Here is a 13,751-nt window from a genome sequence, read left to right as displayed (position 1 = left end):
ACTTCCTACAAGTGAGGAACATTTTTTGTCATGATTACAACACTGTCTTAAACATTATTCCCCTTGGGGTCCAGCAGGACAGACCAATACTAAGATTCTACTAAACTAAGTAATAATTTCTGGGGGAAGAAATTTACTAAACAACACTCTGGTGACCAGAAAGAGCAAATGAGCTCGGTATACCAATCTTGCTGCAGTATTAGGACAAGTCTTTAGAATAGGAGGCTTCTCTAGTCTCTAGTAATAAACTATAGAAACTTAGAATATCAATAAATGTAAGCAGCACATCAGAAGATCTAGCTATGCATAAAATACATTTTGCAACTCTAGACTGACCATCAGAGTATGCACTTTAAATGTCTTCCCTGGTGAGAAGGCATAGATGCAGATTCATACGTGCTCCCAGTGTCTATGGTAATGAAGCACATTTGCAAGAGAGATGCTGACTCCCTTGGGGTGGAGTACACGGAACTAAGAGAATGAATTATTAAACTTATGTGTTGGTAGTCAAAGCACTGTAACTTAAAATAACAGAATTCCTTAGTTATATATGATTGTTAAACTAGTACTAAAACTATTATTAATAGTGATATACAATATTATTTCATTTGTTCCTCACAAAAATTCTGAGATGAATTAAAGATGGTAGGCATTTTTGCCCCCATTTTATAAACAGTGACATAAGTACAAAGACATAGTGACAACCCAAAGACATGGTAAGTGACAGGTAGCAATGATTCTAGGTATTCTGAATCCAATCCTAGAATTCTTTCTACAATACCAGTGTTTCCCCAAATGTGGAATTAATGACATTGGTGATACATAGGCAAGACAGTAAATAACTATGAACCATATCCTAAGAATTTGTTCCATTTTCAATTATTTTTAAAGCATTCTGATATGTCAAGGAGAAGGTCTCAGTCTTTACCACCTCTGAGGCTAACAATCTCACTTTTTAAAGGAAAGTAGGCCCCAGTGTTGGGTGTTGTCAAGCAAAAGCAGTTAGCCAAATCATGTAATATTATTTCATTTTTACTGTATTTAATTTTATGTTTATCTTCCAATTATGTCAAGGGATACTAGTTTTTCATTTCTGGTAGAAATATAAGGTTCTCCTTATTAAATGAATTCATTTAAGTAATTTAAGTAATTTTACAGAAAACTAGTAAGTAAAAAATAACTATATAGTGGACTTCGGAAAAAGCAAAATCATTAAGCAGTCTGCAAAGGACTGAAAATTAAAAATACTATACTACATATCATATGCTATAAATCATATTCTTTAATAATGAGAGTCTCACCAAAAGACTTTCCACTTTAGAAAACTTATTTCATACATAAATTAAAACAATTAGCTTCTTCATTGTATCAACTTATTAGTTACCTAAACTCCTAAACAAAATGAGTAGTAGTCGTAATACTACCATAGCAAGGGTCAAGTTAATTTTGAAGCAAACTTGGCATATCACCTACTTTTTAGCTATATTTTATTTTACTTATCCTAATATTTTCATAATAAAATTTATACATAAATACAGTTGCATAAGATTCAAACAAAAAGAAATAACCAGAGTAAAATGTGATTGCCTCCTGCTTTATGCTCACACGCACTTCCGGCTATTCCTGTTCCTGGACATAATGACTAACCAACCTGATTAACCAACCGTAGGACAGCATGCAGTCCTCCAACATCCTACCAATAAATTCACCTTCATGTGCATTTTTGTCTCTGTACTAGCCAGGAGCAGAAGAGTTAGCACTAACTGCAACAACAGACAGCCCCCAAATCTCAGTGCTTTAACTCCTAAGTTACTCATCTAATGGAGGGTACACAGGAGGTCCTGATCCACATGGTCACTTTAGAGACTCTGATTAACAAGGCTCTACCACTTTGTAGCTGTGTCATCCTGATGTAGCCTTAGAGGAGCTAAAGATTGTAGAGGTGGCATCATCGCTCCTAAATGCCTTGACTCACAAATAATACACTCACAAACTACTATCCAGAATATGCCACAGGGCCCAACCTAAATATAAGGGAAAATACACAGCTGAACATTTTATGTATCTGATAAAATACCTTTTTGTTCAATAGTACATATATGAACCAGGTGACAGATAATGTGTTTTCCTGCTACTTACTTTTCTTCACTTAACAATACATCTTGGAGCTCTTTTCAAGTGTGTATTTATGTGTGTCTGTGTGTACATGCATGTACAACTATTTTTATTGGTTTCATAGTATGCTATAGTATAGATAAAACTTACTTAACCATTCCACTATTTATGAATATTCAGGCTACTTTTTTTCTATTATAAAAAAAGTGCTATAAAGAAGGAATACATCTAGTTTTTAATCAAACATTCCATAGAGTTGATCCTCTCCATATGTTTACTGGCCATTGGTTTCTCATGTTGTGTGAATAGCCTATTCATATCCTATGTCCATTTATCTATTGCATTGCTTGTCTTCCCTTAATGATTTACAGGATCTTGTTAAACATGATGAAATTTTTACTCCGATGTATTTAATATATATTTTTCCTTTAACTCTGTTTATGGTGTTAGTTAACTATTACTTGGCCAAATATATCAACGCCTTTCCTATAAGCCTTGTGATGTTTTATATTCTACGTAAGATGATCTTCCCCTTTTTAAGATTATGAAAGAATATTCTCCTGATTTTGTTTCTATTGGTTTTGCAGTTTTAAAACTGATTAGTTCTACAATCTATTTTGGGTATTAAGATAAAGGTATACCTTTATTTTTTTCTAAACAGATAATCAATTTTTCTCAATACCATTTACTGCATTATCTTTTTTTTAATTTGAAAGGGTATATTTATCATGAACTAAGTTCTCATTTATACATGGATCTGTTTATTTACTCCTGGTCTGTTACCATTCAGTTTTTATTACTATAGCTTTGTAGTATTTTATAAGATTGGTAGAACAAGTCCTTCACAGCTCTTCTTTTCTATATTCTCTTCCATGAACTTTAGAATTAGCTTTTCAACTTTTAAGAAAACCCTGTTTGATGTTTTGATTGGATTATATTGAAATTATGCATTTGTTTGGGAGAGAAATGAATTCTGTATAACACTGAGTCTGCCCATCCAGACTGCCCAAACACAGTAATCTCACCATATATCCTTTGCAGCAAAAATCTCATTTTAAAATTTAGGCCTCCTTAATGGCCTTTCATATGTGAGTTATATGCTTCCCCCTAGCTCACTGGTTATGAGTGACCTATTATGAAGACTGATGCTATTTTTTGAAGTGATATCGTAGGCAGAATTCTAAAAATCTCTCCGATTCCAAACCTGCATCCCTGTAACCTACGAAAGTGATGAGAAATCTCATCCATGATTGTGTTACATGGCACGATTGAGCTTAAAATTGGGACTGACCCATCCTCATAAGCCTTTCAAATTGGAGTGCTTCTCTGGCTGGTGGCAGAAGAGGAGGTCAGAGAGTTAAAGCAGAGAACGCTTCAACATGCACGTTTGCAGAAAGAGAGGCCACGTGAGAAGTGATGTGGGCAGCCTCTAGGAGCAGAGAGCACACCCCAGCTGACAGCCAGCAAGAACACAGAGACCTCAGTCCTCTGTAACTGAAAGGAAGGAAATGAATTCTCCCCAACAACCTGAAAGAGCTTGAAAGTGAATTCTTCCCCAGGACCACTACATAAAAGCCCAGTGTGACAGACACCTTAATTTCAGTCTTCTCAGACCTAGAACAGAGAACCCAGTTGAGTCCACTCAGACTTCTGATTTATAGAAATTATGAGATAATAAATGGGTATTGTTTTATGCCACTAAATTTGTTGTAATTTGTTACACAGCAATAGGAAACTAATCCAGATAGACTCCAAAGCAACTGTTATTACCACTTTCCCCCTCCATGGGTTTTCAGGATTCCCAGGGAAAAGAAAATACACTCAGAACCACTTCCCCCTTCCTCAACTGTATTCGCATTAATAGTCCCTAATTAAGACATATATGCCAACCAAAATCTTTAATTTCCTGCTAAATTTTAAGACTTTGGGGAAATAAAAGTCTAATTCTTCTTGTAAAAGTTTGAATATTTAAGGTACACAGTAAATCAAAAACAAAAATATCAAAGGACAAAAAAGAACCTCAAAAGTCATTGGGTAAATCGCCTAATGAAAATTAGGAGAACACTGTTATCAAACCCTAGAATCCAAAATCTATTTCACAAGAGGCCAGGATATATACAATAACGAAGTTTCTTTCAGTAATTATCTATAGTGACTACAATGTTTAAAGGCGAATACAATATTTTAGTAAAATAGTAATTAATCAACACTGCCAATCCACTAGTATAAATTATTGCACTATTTACCTTTGCCTTTAAGTGAAAATGCAATTTATTACATAGTATGTTAAATTTCTAAAACTTCATACTCTTAAGAAATACTGAATTATTCATGCTCTGATATCAGCTTAGAGAATTTTTTTTAATAGATATTTATTGGAGTATAATTGCTTCACAATACTGTGTTAGTTTCTGTTGTACACCAAAGTGAATCAGCCATATGCATACATGCCTCCATATCCCCTCCCTCTTGAGTCTCCCTCCCACCCTCCCTATCCGAACCCTGTAGGTCATCACAGAGCACTGAGCTGATCTCCCTGTGCTATGCTTAGAGAATTTTGAACTGGTATATGGCTGAATTATATAATTTTTCAGAAGATATGTTGAAAGAAAATTATAATGGTACTCAATGACAAGACTGACAATAAGATAAGCTTCACTTATTCTGTCTGCATGCTTCTATACTATTTCAATCCTTTTTAACAAAATGTGTTGCATATAGTTCTTGGGTAAAATTTTTAAAACAAAGGAATAAATAAAAAAAGAAAAAAGTTTAGTGAATATGAAAGATCACGATTTTATTTTTGAGAATTGAGAGAAACATATTAAGTTTTAGAATCTGAAAACAAATTAGAGGGAAGTAAAAATGGAGTAGAAAGAACTTAAAGAAAATACTATAACATGGAATAATGGTTAGCTACTTGTTAGAACTATTAAAACAATGTTATGAGAGTTAATTAAAAAGAAAATTCATCCATTGTCTAAAATAAATTTTAAAGTTGTTTCTTAGTCAAAAATGATTTTTAAAATTATTGACTTCTCCAATACTGCGCTCCTCAAAATGCCAATTTCTATGAAATACAAATAAGAGAATTGTAGTGATAGACTAAGGAACCATTATCCTTCTTGAAGTTTTAACAAATGGTCTTATCAGGACGATGGACAGGGATCTTATTTCCTTAATTGATTTTCTTTGATGTCTCCATGGTTTTTCACTCAGTAAACAAAAGGTATTATTGATCTAACCACCAAGTTGTCCCTGCATGTTGGTCGCACATATTGCAGTCAATTTAACAGTTGTTGGGAAAGCACATCTAAACTCTACTTACCACTTGCCTGATGATTTGCATGGAACCTCACAAGGGAGAATGATCCCTTTGAGCTAATGCTTTGCCCATTCCTAAGCACTGTAGTTGATAATTTAAATTTCATATTTTGCCACCATTTACATCTTAGTACAAGTAACTTCCCCACAAAAACAAGGCTAGTTCTGATGTAGAGGAGAGAGAGAGAATTGTGTTTTGTATGCAAGCCCCATGAAGGCAGGAACAATACCAGTTTCTTCTTTATCCTCTATCACAATGCCTGGAACATAGTAAACCCTCAATGAGGATTTGATGAAGGAAAGGAGGCAAGCACAAATTGAAATTCAACAAATAGCTCTGAGTTGCCAATGAACAACAAGAAAAAAAAAACCACACAGGCAAATGGTACATTAGGGGAGAAAAACAGCAAAAAGAAGGTGATAGCAAAGGGAGTAAGAAAGTTCAGTTCTCATACTATTCCTAAATAAATGCATTTTATTTGTCTTTACTTCATGACTTTCTCATTTAATAGCTCCACCCATATGCTATTTTAAAGAATAAAATTCATTGGAATGGTAGGAAAAAACATTCTACCATGAAAGCCTGCTTCCAAAGAAGTAAAAAGATGGGGCCTTGTAAGCACTGTCAACATATTACATTAGATAACTATTTAGGTGAAGAATACTTTTACATTAGCAAAAGTAAAAATGTTTTGAAGCCAAAGATAAATGACTAAAGATATGGGTCAAAAAAATGGTTGATGACTAATTTGGGGCTGAATCAATGACCAATTAGGTTTACAGACAAATTTTATTTTTTTTAATGTAAAAAATTTTTTTTTTATTTTTATACATGGCCAGTTAGGGCACTTGAAATAGTCAAAAACATTTTAAATGATCTCCAGAAAGTTATCAAATGAGTACATGTAAACTATATATAGGGCTCAATTCCATATTAATCCAAATTATAAAATATTTATAAAGTCAAAAAGTACGAGTATTAAAAATTACTCTTAAAAATTACACTACATATTTTTCCATTACTGGTAATTGGTCTGTTCATATTTTCTCTTTCTTCCTGGTTCAGTCTTGGAAGGTTGTATGTTTCTAGAAATCTGTCCATTTCTTCCAGGTTGCCCAATTTATAGGCATATAATTTTTAGTGGCAGTCTCATATGATCCTTTGTATTTATGTGGTATCAGTTGTAACTTGTCCTTTTTCACTTCCGATTTTATTGACTTGGGCTCTCTCTTTTTTTCTTTTTTCTTTTTCAACATTTTTATTGGAGTATAATTGCTTTACAATGGTGTGTTAGTTTCTGCTTTATAACAAAGCGAATCAGCTATACATATTCATATATCCCCATACCTCCTCCCTCTTGCGTCTCCCTCCCACCCTTTCTATCCCACCCCTCCGGGGGATCACAAAGCACCGAGCTGATCTTCCTGTGCTATGTGGCTGCTTCCCACTAGCTATCTATTTTACATTTGGTAGTGTATATATGTCCATGCCACTCTCTCACTTCAGCCCAGCTCACCCTTCCTCCTCCCCGTGTCCTCAAGTCCATTCTCTACGTCTGCGTCTTTATTCCTGTCCTGCCCCTAGGTTCTTCAGAACCTTTTTTTTTTTTTTTAAAGATTCCATATATATGTGTTAGCATATGGTATTTGTTTTTCCCTTTCTGACTTACTTCACTCTGTATGACAGACTCTAGATCCATCCACCTCACTAAAAATAACTCAATTTCGTTTCTTTTTATGGCTGAGGAATATTCCATTGTATATATGTGTCAGATCTTCTTTATTCATTCATCTGTCAATGGACACTTAGGTTGCTTCCACGTCCTGGCTATTGTAAATAGTGCTGCAATGAACATTGTGGTACATGACTCTTTTTGAATTATGGTTTTCTCAGGGTATATACCCAGCAGTGGGATTGCTGGGTCGTATGGTAGTTCTATTTTTAGTTTTTTGAGGAACCTCCATACTGTTCTTCATAGTGGCTGTATCAATTTACATTCCCACCAACAGTGCAAGAGGGTTCCCTTTTCTCCACATGCTCTCCAGCATTTATTGTTTCTAGATTTTTTGATGATGGCCATTCTGACCGGTGTGAGATGATATCTCACCGTAGTTTTGATTTGCATTTCTCTAATGATGAGTGATGTTGAGCATCCTTTCATGTGTTTGTTGGCAATCTGTATATCTTCTTTGGAGAAATGTCTATTTAGGTCTTCTGCCCATTTTGGGATTGGGTTTTTTGTTTTTTTGATATTGAGCTGCATGAGCTGCTTGTATATTTTGGAGATTAATCCTCTGTCAGTTGCTTCCTTTGCAAATATTTTCTCCCATTCTGAGGGTTGTCTTTTCGTCTTGTTTGTGGTTTCCTTTGCTGTGCAAAAGTTTTTAAGTTTCATTAGGTCCCATTTGTTTATTTTTGTTTTTATTTCCATTTCTCTAGGAGGTGGGTCAAAAAGGATCTTGCTGTGATTTATGTCATAGAGTGTTCTGCCTATGTTTTCCTCTAAGAGTTTTATAGTGTCTGGCCTTACATTTAGGTCTTTAATCCAGTTTGAGTTTATTTTTGTGTATGGTATTAGGGAGTGTTCTAATTTCATTCTTTAACATGTAGCTGTCCAGTTTTCCCAGTACCACTTATTGAAGAGGCTGTCTTTTCTCCATTGTACACTCTTGCCTCCTTTATCAAAGATAAGGTGACCATATGTGCGTGGGTTTATCGCTGGGCTTTCTATCCTGTTCCATTGATCTATATTTCTGTTTTTGTGCCAGTACAATACTATCTTGATTACTGTAGCCTTGTAGTATAGTCTGAAGTCAGGGAGCCTGATTCCTCCAGCTCTGTTTTTCTTTCTCAAGAGTGCTTTGGCTATTCATGGTCTTTTATGTTTCCACACAAGTTGCGAAATTTTTTGTTCTAGTTCTGTGAAAAATGCCTTTGGTAGTTTGATAGGGATTGCATTGAATCTGTAGATTGCTTTGGGTAGTAGAGTCATTTTTATAGTGTTGATTCTTCCAATCCAAGAACATGGTATATCTCTCCGTCTGTTTGTATCATCTTTAATTTCTTTCATCAGTGTCTTATGGTTTTCTGCATACAGGTCTTTTGTCTCCTTAGGTAGGTTTATTCCTAGGTATTTTATTCTTTTTGTTGCAATGGTAAATGGGAGTGTTTCCTTAATTTCTCTTTCAGATTTTTCATCATTAGTATATAGGTATGCAAGAGATTTCTGTGCATTAATTTTGTATCCTGCTACTTTACCAAATTCATGGTTTAGCTCTAGTAGTTTTCTGGTAGCATCTTTAGGATTCTCTATGTATAGTATCATGTCATTTGCAAACAGTGACAGCTTTACTTCTTCTTTTCCAATTTGGATTCCTTTTATTTCTTTTTCTTTTCTGATTGCTGTGGCTTAAACTTCCAAAACTAAGTTAAATAATTCTCGTTTTTTCTTAATAAGTCTAGCTAAAGGTTAATCACTTTTGTGTATCTTTTTAAAGAACCAGGTCTTAGTTTCATTGATCTTTTCTATTGATTTTTAGTCTCTGTTTCATTTAATTCTGCTTTGATCATGATTTCTTTCCTTTCTACTAACTTTGGGTTTTGTTTGTTCTTATTTTTCTAGCTTCTTTAGGTGTAAGGTTAGGTTATTTCCTTGAGATTTTTCTTGTTTCTTGAGGTAAGCTTGTATCGCTATAAACGATAGTACTGCTCTTAGTACTGTTTTGGTGCATCCCATAGGTTTTGGATCATTGTGTTTTCATTTTCATTGTTTCCAGGTATTTTTTAATTTCCTCTTTGATTTCTTCAGTGATCCATTGGTTGTTCAGTACATACTGTTTAGCCTCCACCCGTTTGTGTTTTTTGCAGTTTTTCTCTTGTAGTTGATTTCTAGTCCCACAGCATTGTGGTCAGAAAAGATGCTTGATATGATTTCAATTTTCTTATATTTACTGAGGCTTGTTTTGGGGACTAGCATGTGATCTATCTTGGAGCTTTATAGAATCATAACATCAATATTCAGTCCTTACCTAATCAATAGTTCAAAACAGTATTCAATAAATTGTTAAATCTTTAACTTCAAATTCTTCTGTGAGGTACATGGCTTTTTAAAAATGAAACAAAACTTAATAATATATAATCTATAAATGAGAAGTGCCTAAGACACAATTGGATTGATCTGAGGGGAGAGGAGGGCAGAGATGGACTGGGAAGAGGCACAGAAAACTTTCTGGCATGACAAAAATATCCCATATCCTGAACAAAGTATGGGTATAGGGATAAAATCACTTCTCACAGCACACTGAATAGTGTCACCTAAGATCCGTGTATTTCACTGTAAATAAATTGCAGCTCACCAAAAACTAAATGGCAAAAAAATAAATGTATGTAAAATATTTCTTGACTATAATGAAAACACAATTACAGAATGTAATTAATTCCAAACTGAGAACAGATGCCTCTGTGTGTGTGTGTGTGTGTGTGTGTGTGTGTGTGTGTAATTTAGGGGGAGGAGTAGGTGTTTCCCCCATAAAAATGAAGCAGTAATTTATTAAGTTTTCATAATGATATGTGGCCACAACAGCATCATAAAACATCTGTGGGAATGATGACCAAGAACATAATTAAACAAAGATTCTTCAAATTATTGTGTATTAACATAAAATAAATCCTTTTTTAAATGAAGCAAAATAACTACTGAATTATTTCACTCTGCTTAAGGGAAAAACTGATCAGAAGTAAAGTCATTCAATTTATTTGCTATTGTATATATATCACTGAAGTGGGACATTGTTAGTTGCTATCAAGGGTTAGTTCTCTAAACATCAGAGTTGCCTATTTACAATCTACAGTGGCTTTCATTTTTCAGATGTTTCTATTTAAAATGCCAGCAGTACAGTACTTTTTTTCTTCTGCCAATGGAGTTAAGAAGATAAAGCAAATGAATTTAGATACTTACAAAATAATGTAATCAATTCAATTTCTTTTGCAGCACAGTTAATTCCTATTGTTTAATTTTAACTTTATATTAGCACAAAGTACTTAGTATTAAATCAGTGTTTCCAGTTACACGGCTCCAAAATACATTATAATAACTATCAAATAATTGATATAGATACACTATGGCTTTGGGGATAATTTCAGTAATCTGTATAACTAAAATTTAAATTACCATTCAAATGATGATGAATTATTAATAAACTACGAAGTTTTACATGTGGCCAGAAATGTAAATTATATAAGACTTCGATAAACGTATTATCTTGAAAAAGCAGTTATGGAAAATAGGCTCATCAACTTAAGTAAGATGAAGAGAAGCTGGAGAAAGTCCAGGAACAAGTAATATAAATTACTAAATGACTGGGAAATGACTTAACAAAGAAAGCCTAAAATAATGTGGGTTAGTAGGGAACAGACTACTGGGGTGGAATTAATAACAGTCTTTATTCAACTAGATAAAGTAATACTATACAAACAGACCTTCAGTACTCTGCCCATTGAGAAAAGGATCTAAGAAGGTAAACGTAAGTAGCAACTAGAAGGGCTATGTTTAATACCAAGAAAAGTTTCCTTTTCAGTTTCAAGACTTTAGAGCCTAATTATAAAGATGGCTATAAAATCCATTTTCTCTGAAAATGTTTGGCCACAATAGAAATTACCAAAGGTAGTCATTCCTCTAACACATATGTAGCATTAGGTAGCAAGTGTTGTGTACCCCATGGCCATACACACTCACCCTTACCACTTCAACATACACTGGTGTAGCTTTACACTACAGCATCTGAGAGATTTATCAGACCCTTAGCACCCTCTTTGCCCACCTGCATTTCAGCCAGAAATGTCAGGAAATTAACCCCCACCTGTGAGTGGCCAATGACTGACAGGAGTCTATATAAATACCCTAGGCTTCCTCTGCCCTCAGGTGAAATAACTCTGAGATGTGGCATAACACTGGCTCCCAGACTGCCCCAATGTGATCCATCTCCGTTTAGCCACAGTTGTAACTTGTATAATAATATGATCTCTGTTAGATAAAATCCCTTCCCTGTCTCACTTTCCCAATAACCTATTGGCATTTCCTGGGATCATCCCCCGAATAAACTACTTGCACTGAAATCTTCATATCCAAGTTTGCTTTTTAACTACCTACGCTAAGACAACATACGTGCCATTTCATTGTACCACCTGTCTTTTCATATACTTAACAGTTTCTTTAAATTCCCCAATTATAAAATTTCCTGAAAAACTTTTATAACACAAGAACTAGAAAACTAATACTTTCCAACTTTCATTATTACAATACACTAAAAATAAATGATATCAAAACAGTTATTTAATACTAGCCAGCTATTGCTGCCTATTATCTCTGAGTCTGAATCCTGCTTTTTTTTTTAAGTGTGTACATGGGAGTGGGGGAAGATTAGCAAATTTTTGTGAGGTATTACAGATATGCTGCACCAAACTGACCATGTTTATTACTTCGAGTGACAGAGAATGGAAGAAGGAGTAATTTCCTCACTCTGTGATTTAATGTTTTCTTAAATCTCTTTCCCATAACCACCTGAAGTCCATCTTGGACCATTTAAAATCACTTCACATCCCAATGGAATATACATTCCACACTTTAGAAAATATTACACTACAGAATAGATAAACCTGAGAAAGCTAATTCACAGTCTTACTCTGAAAAAAATTAATAAAGATCTCTAAAGATTTCTTTGACCTCTATATAGTTTCAGAAACTATTAAACAGAGAGTTAGGAATTCTAGTCTTAATTTTTTGTGTGGCTGTGGCCAAGTCACTTCATTTTTCTGGACCTCAGTTTCCTCAACCTTAAAATAAAAAAGTCAAATAGGTCCACGTTTTCTCTTTTCTGTTCTCCTCGCCACTTCAGTAACAAAAGGAGTGAGCAAAGGTGAAGCCGTAGGTTTCTTAATCCCATTCCTTCAAAGCATTTCTGGGAAGATCAGGAGGAGACAGGAGAGAGAAAGAGAGGGAGGAGTAGGTGAAGAGGACAGAAGGAGAGGGAGGGGGAGGAGAAAGGCTAGGAGGAGAGAAAGAAACAGAAAGGAAACGGACTTTTAAAAATACAGGTACCATCTTCCACTTATTAGAATGGCTACTATTGAAAAGAAAAAGAAGATGACAAGTGTTGATGAGGATGTGGAGAAACTGGAACCTTTGTGTACTGTTGGTAGGAATGTAAAATGGTGCAGCCGGTGTGGAAAAGAGTATGGCAGTTCCTCAAAAAAGTTAAAAATAGAATATACCATATGACCCAGCAATTTCATTCCTGGGTATATACCCAAAAGGAATTGAAAGCAGGGTCTCAGAGAAACACTTGTATCCTCACGTTCACAGCAGCAATATTCACAACAGGCAAAAGCTGGAAGCAACTCAAGTGTCTCAACAGATGAATGGATCCACAAAATGTGTATACATACAATGGAATATTAGCCTTAAAAAGGAAGGAATTCTGACACATGCTACATCATAGATGAACCTTGAGGACATTATGCTAAGTGAAATAAGCCAACCACAAAAAGGCAAATAGTATATGATTCCACTTACATGAGGTGCCTAGAGTAGTCAAATTCACAGAGACAGAAAGTAGAATAGAGGTTACCAGGGGAAATGAGGAGTTGTTGTTTAATGGGTATAGAGTTTCAGTTTTGCAAGATGAAAAGAGTTCTTGAGGCTGGTTGCACAACAATGTGAATCTACTTAACATGATTGAACTGTACCCTTAAGATGGTTATGATGGTAAATTTTATGTTACATTTATTTTATCATGAATTAAATTTTTTAAAAATACAGGTTACCATGGGACTATATGACATTTAAGATCTCTTTCAGCTCCACAGCCTTTGAATTAGCATTAACAAAAATTATGTAATTTATCATGGTCATGATACAAGGTTCATGAACAAAATTAAAACAAAAAAATTATTTATCCCATATATATTATCCACAATATTTGCAGTATGTGTATTATAACCATTAATCTCTATGATCCAAGCAATGAGCTTCAGTGACTAATACTTATTCATGCTCTCTACAGAGAGTCACTAAAATATTACCTAAATGTTAAGAAATCTTATGGCCAAATAGAAAGTTCTGCAAATTTAAGGTTACTATTAATCTTTCTTCAAAACTGTCACCTCCATTTTGAATGCCATTAAATCCCAGTCAGATTGAAAGGCAGTTTCTTCTGTGCTTGCAGAGTAACATGAGTACACTCTCATGGTCAATCCTGTGTCAGGATGAACTGCACATGACTGCCGTTCTACCTTGATTCTGAGTCCCAGTAAG

General features: G+C 34.6%; 1 protein-coding gene across 7 annotated transcripts in view; it reads right to left on the bottom strand.

Moving 5' to 3' along the window:
• The window catches only part of RFX3 (regulatory factor X3), a 296,992-nt gene that overhangs the window by 134,101 nt on the left and 149,140 nt on the right, over positions 1–13,751 (bottom strand). The window lies entirely within an intron of this gene.

The sequence above is a fragment of the Balaenoptera acutorostrata genome, chromosome 6 (assembly GCF_949987535.1).
Source record: "Balaenoptera acutorostrata chromosome 6, mBalAcu1.1, whole genome shotgun sequence".
Taxonomy (NCBI): domain Eukaryota; kingdom Metazoa; phylum Chordata; class Mammalia; order Artiodactyla; family Balaenopteridae; genus Balaenoptera; species Balaenoptera acutorostrata.
The sequence above is the reverse complement of the archived record's forward strand: the minus strand, read 5'-3'. Positions and strand labels throughout refer to the sequence as shown.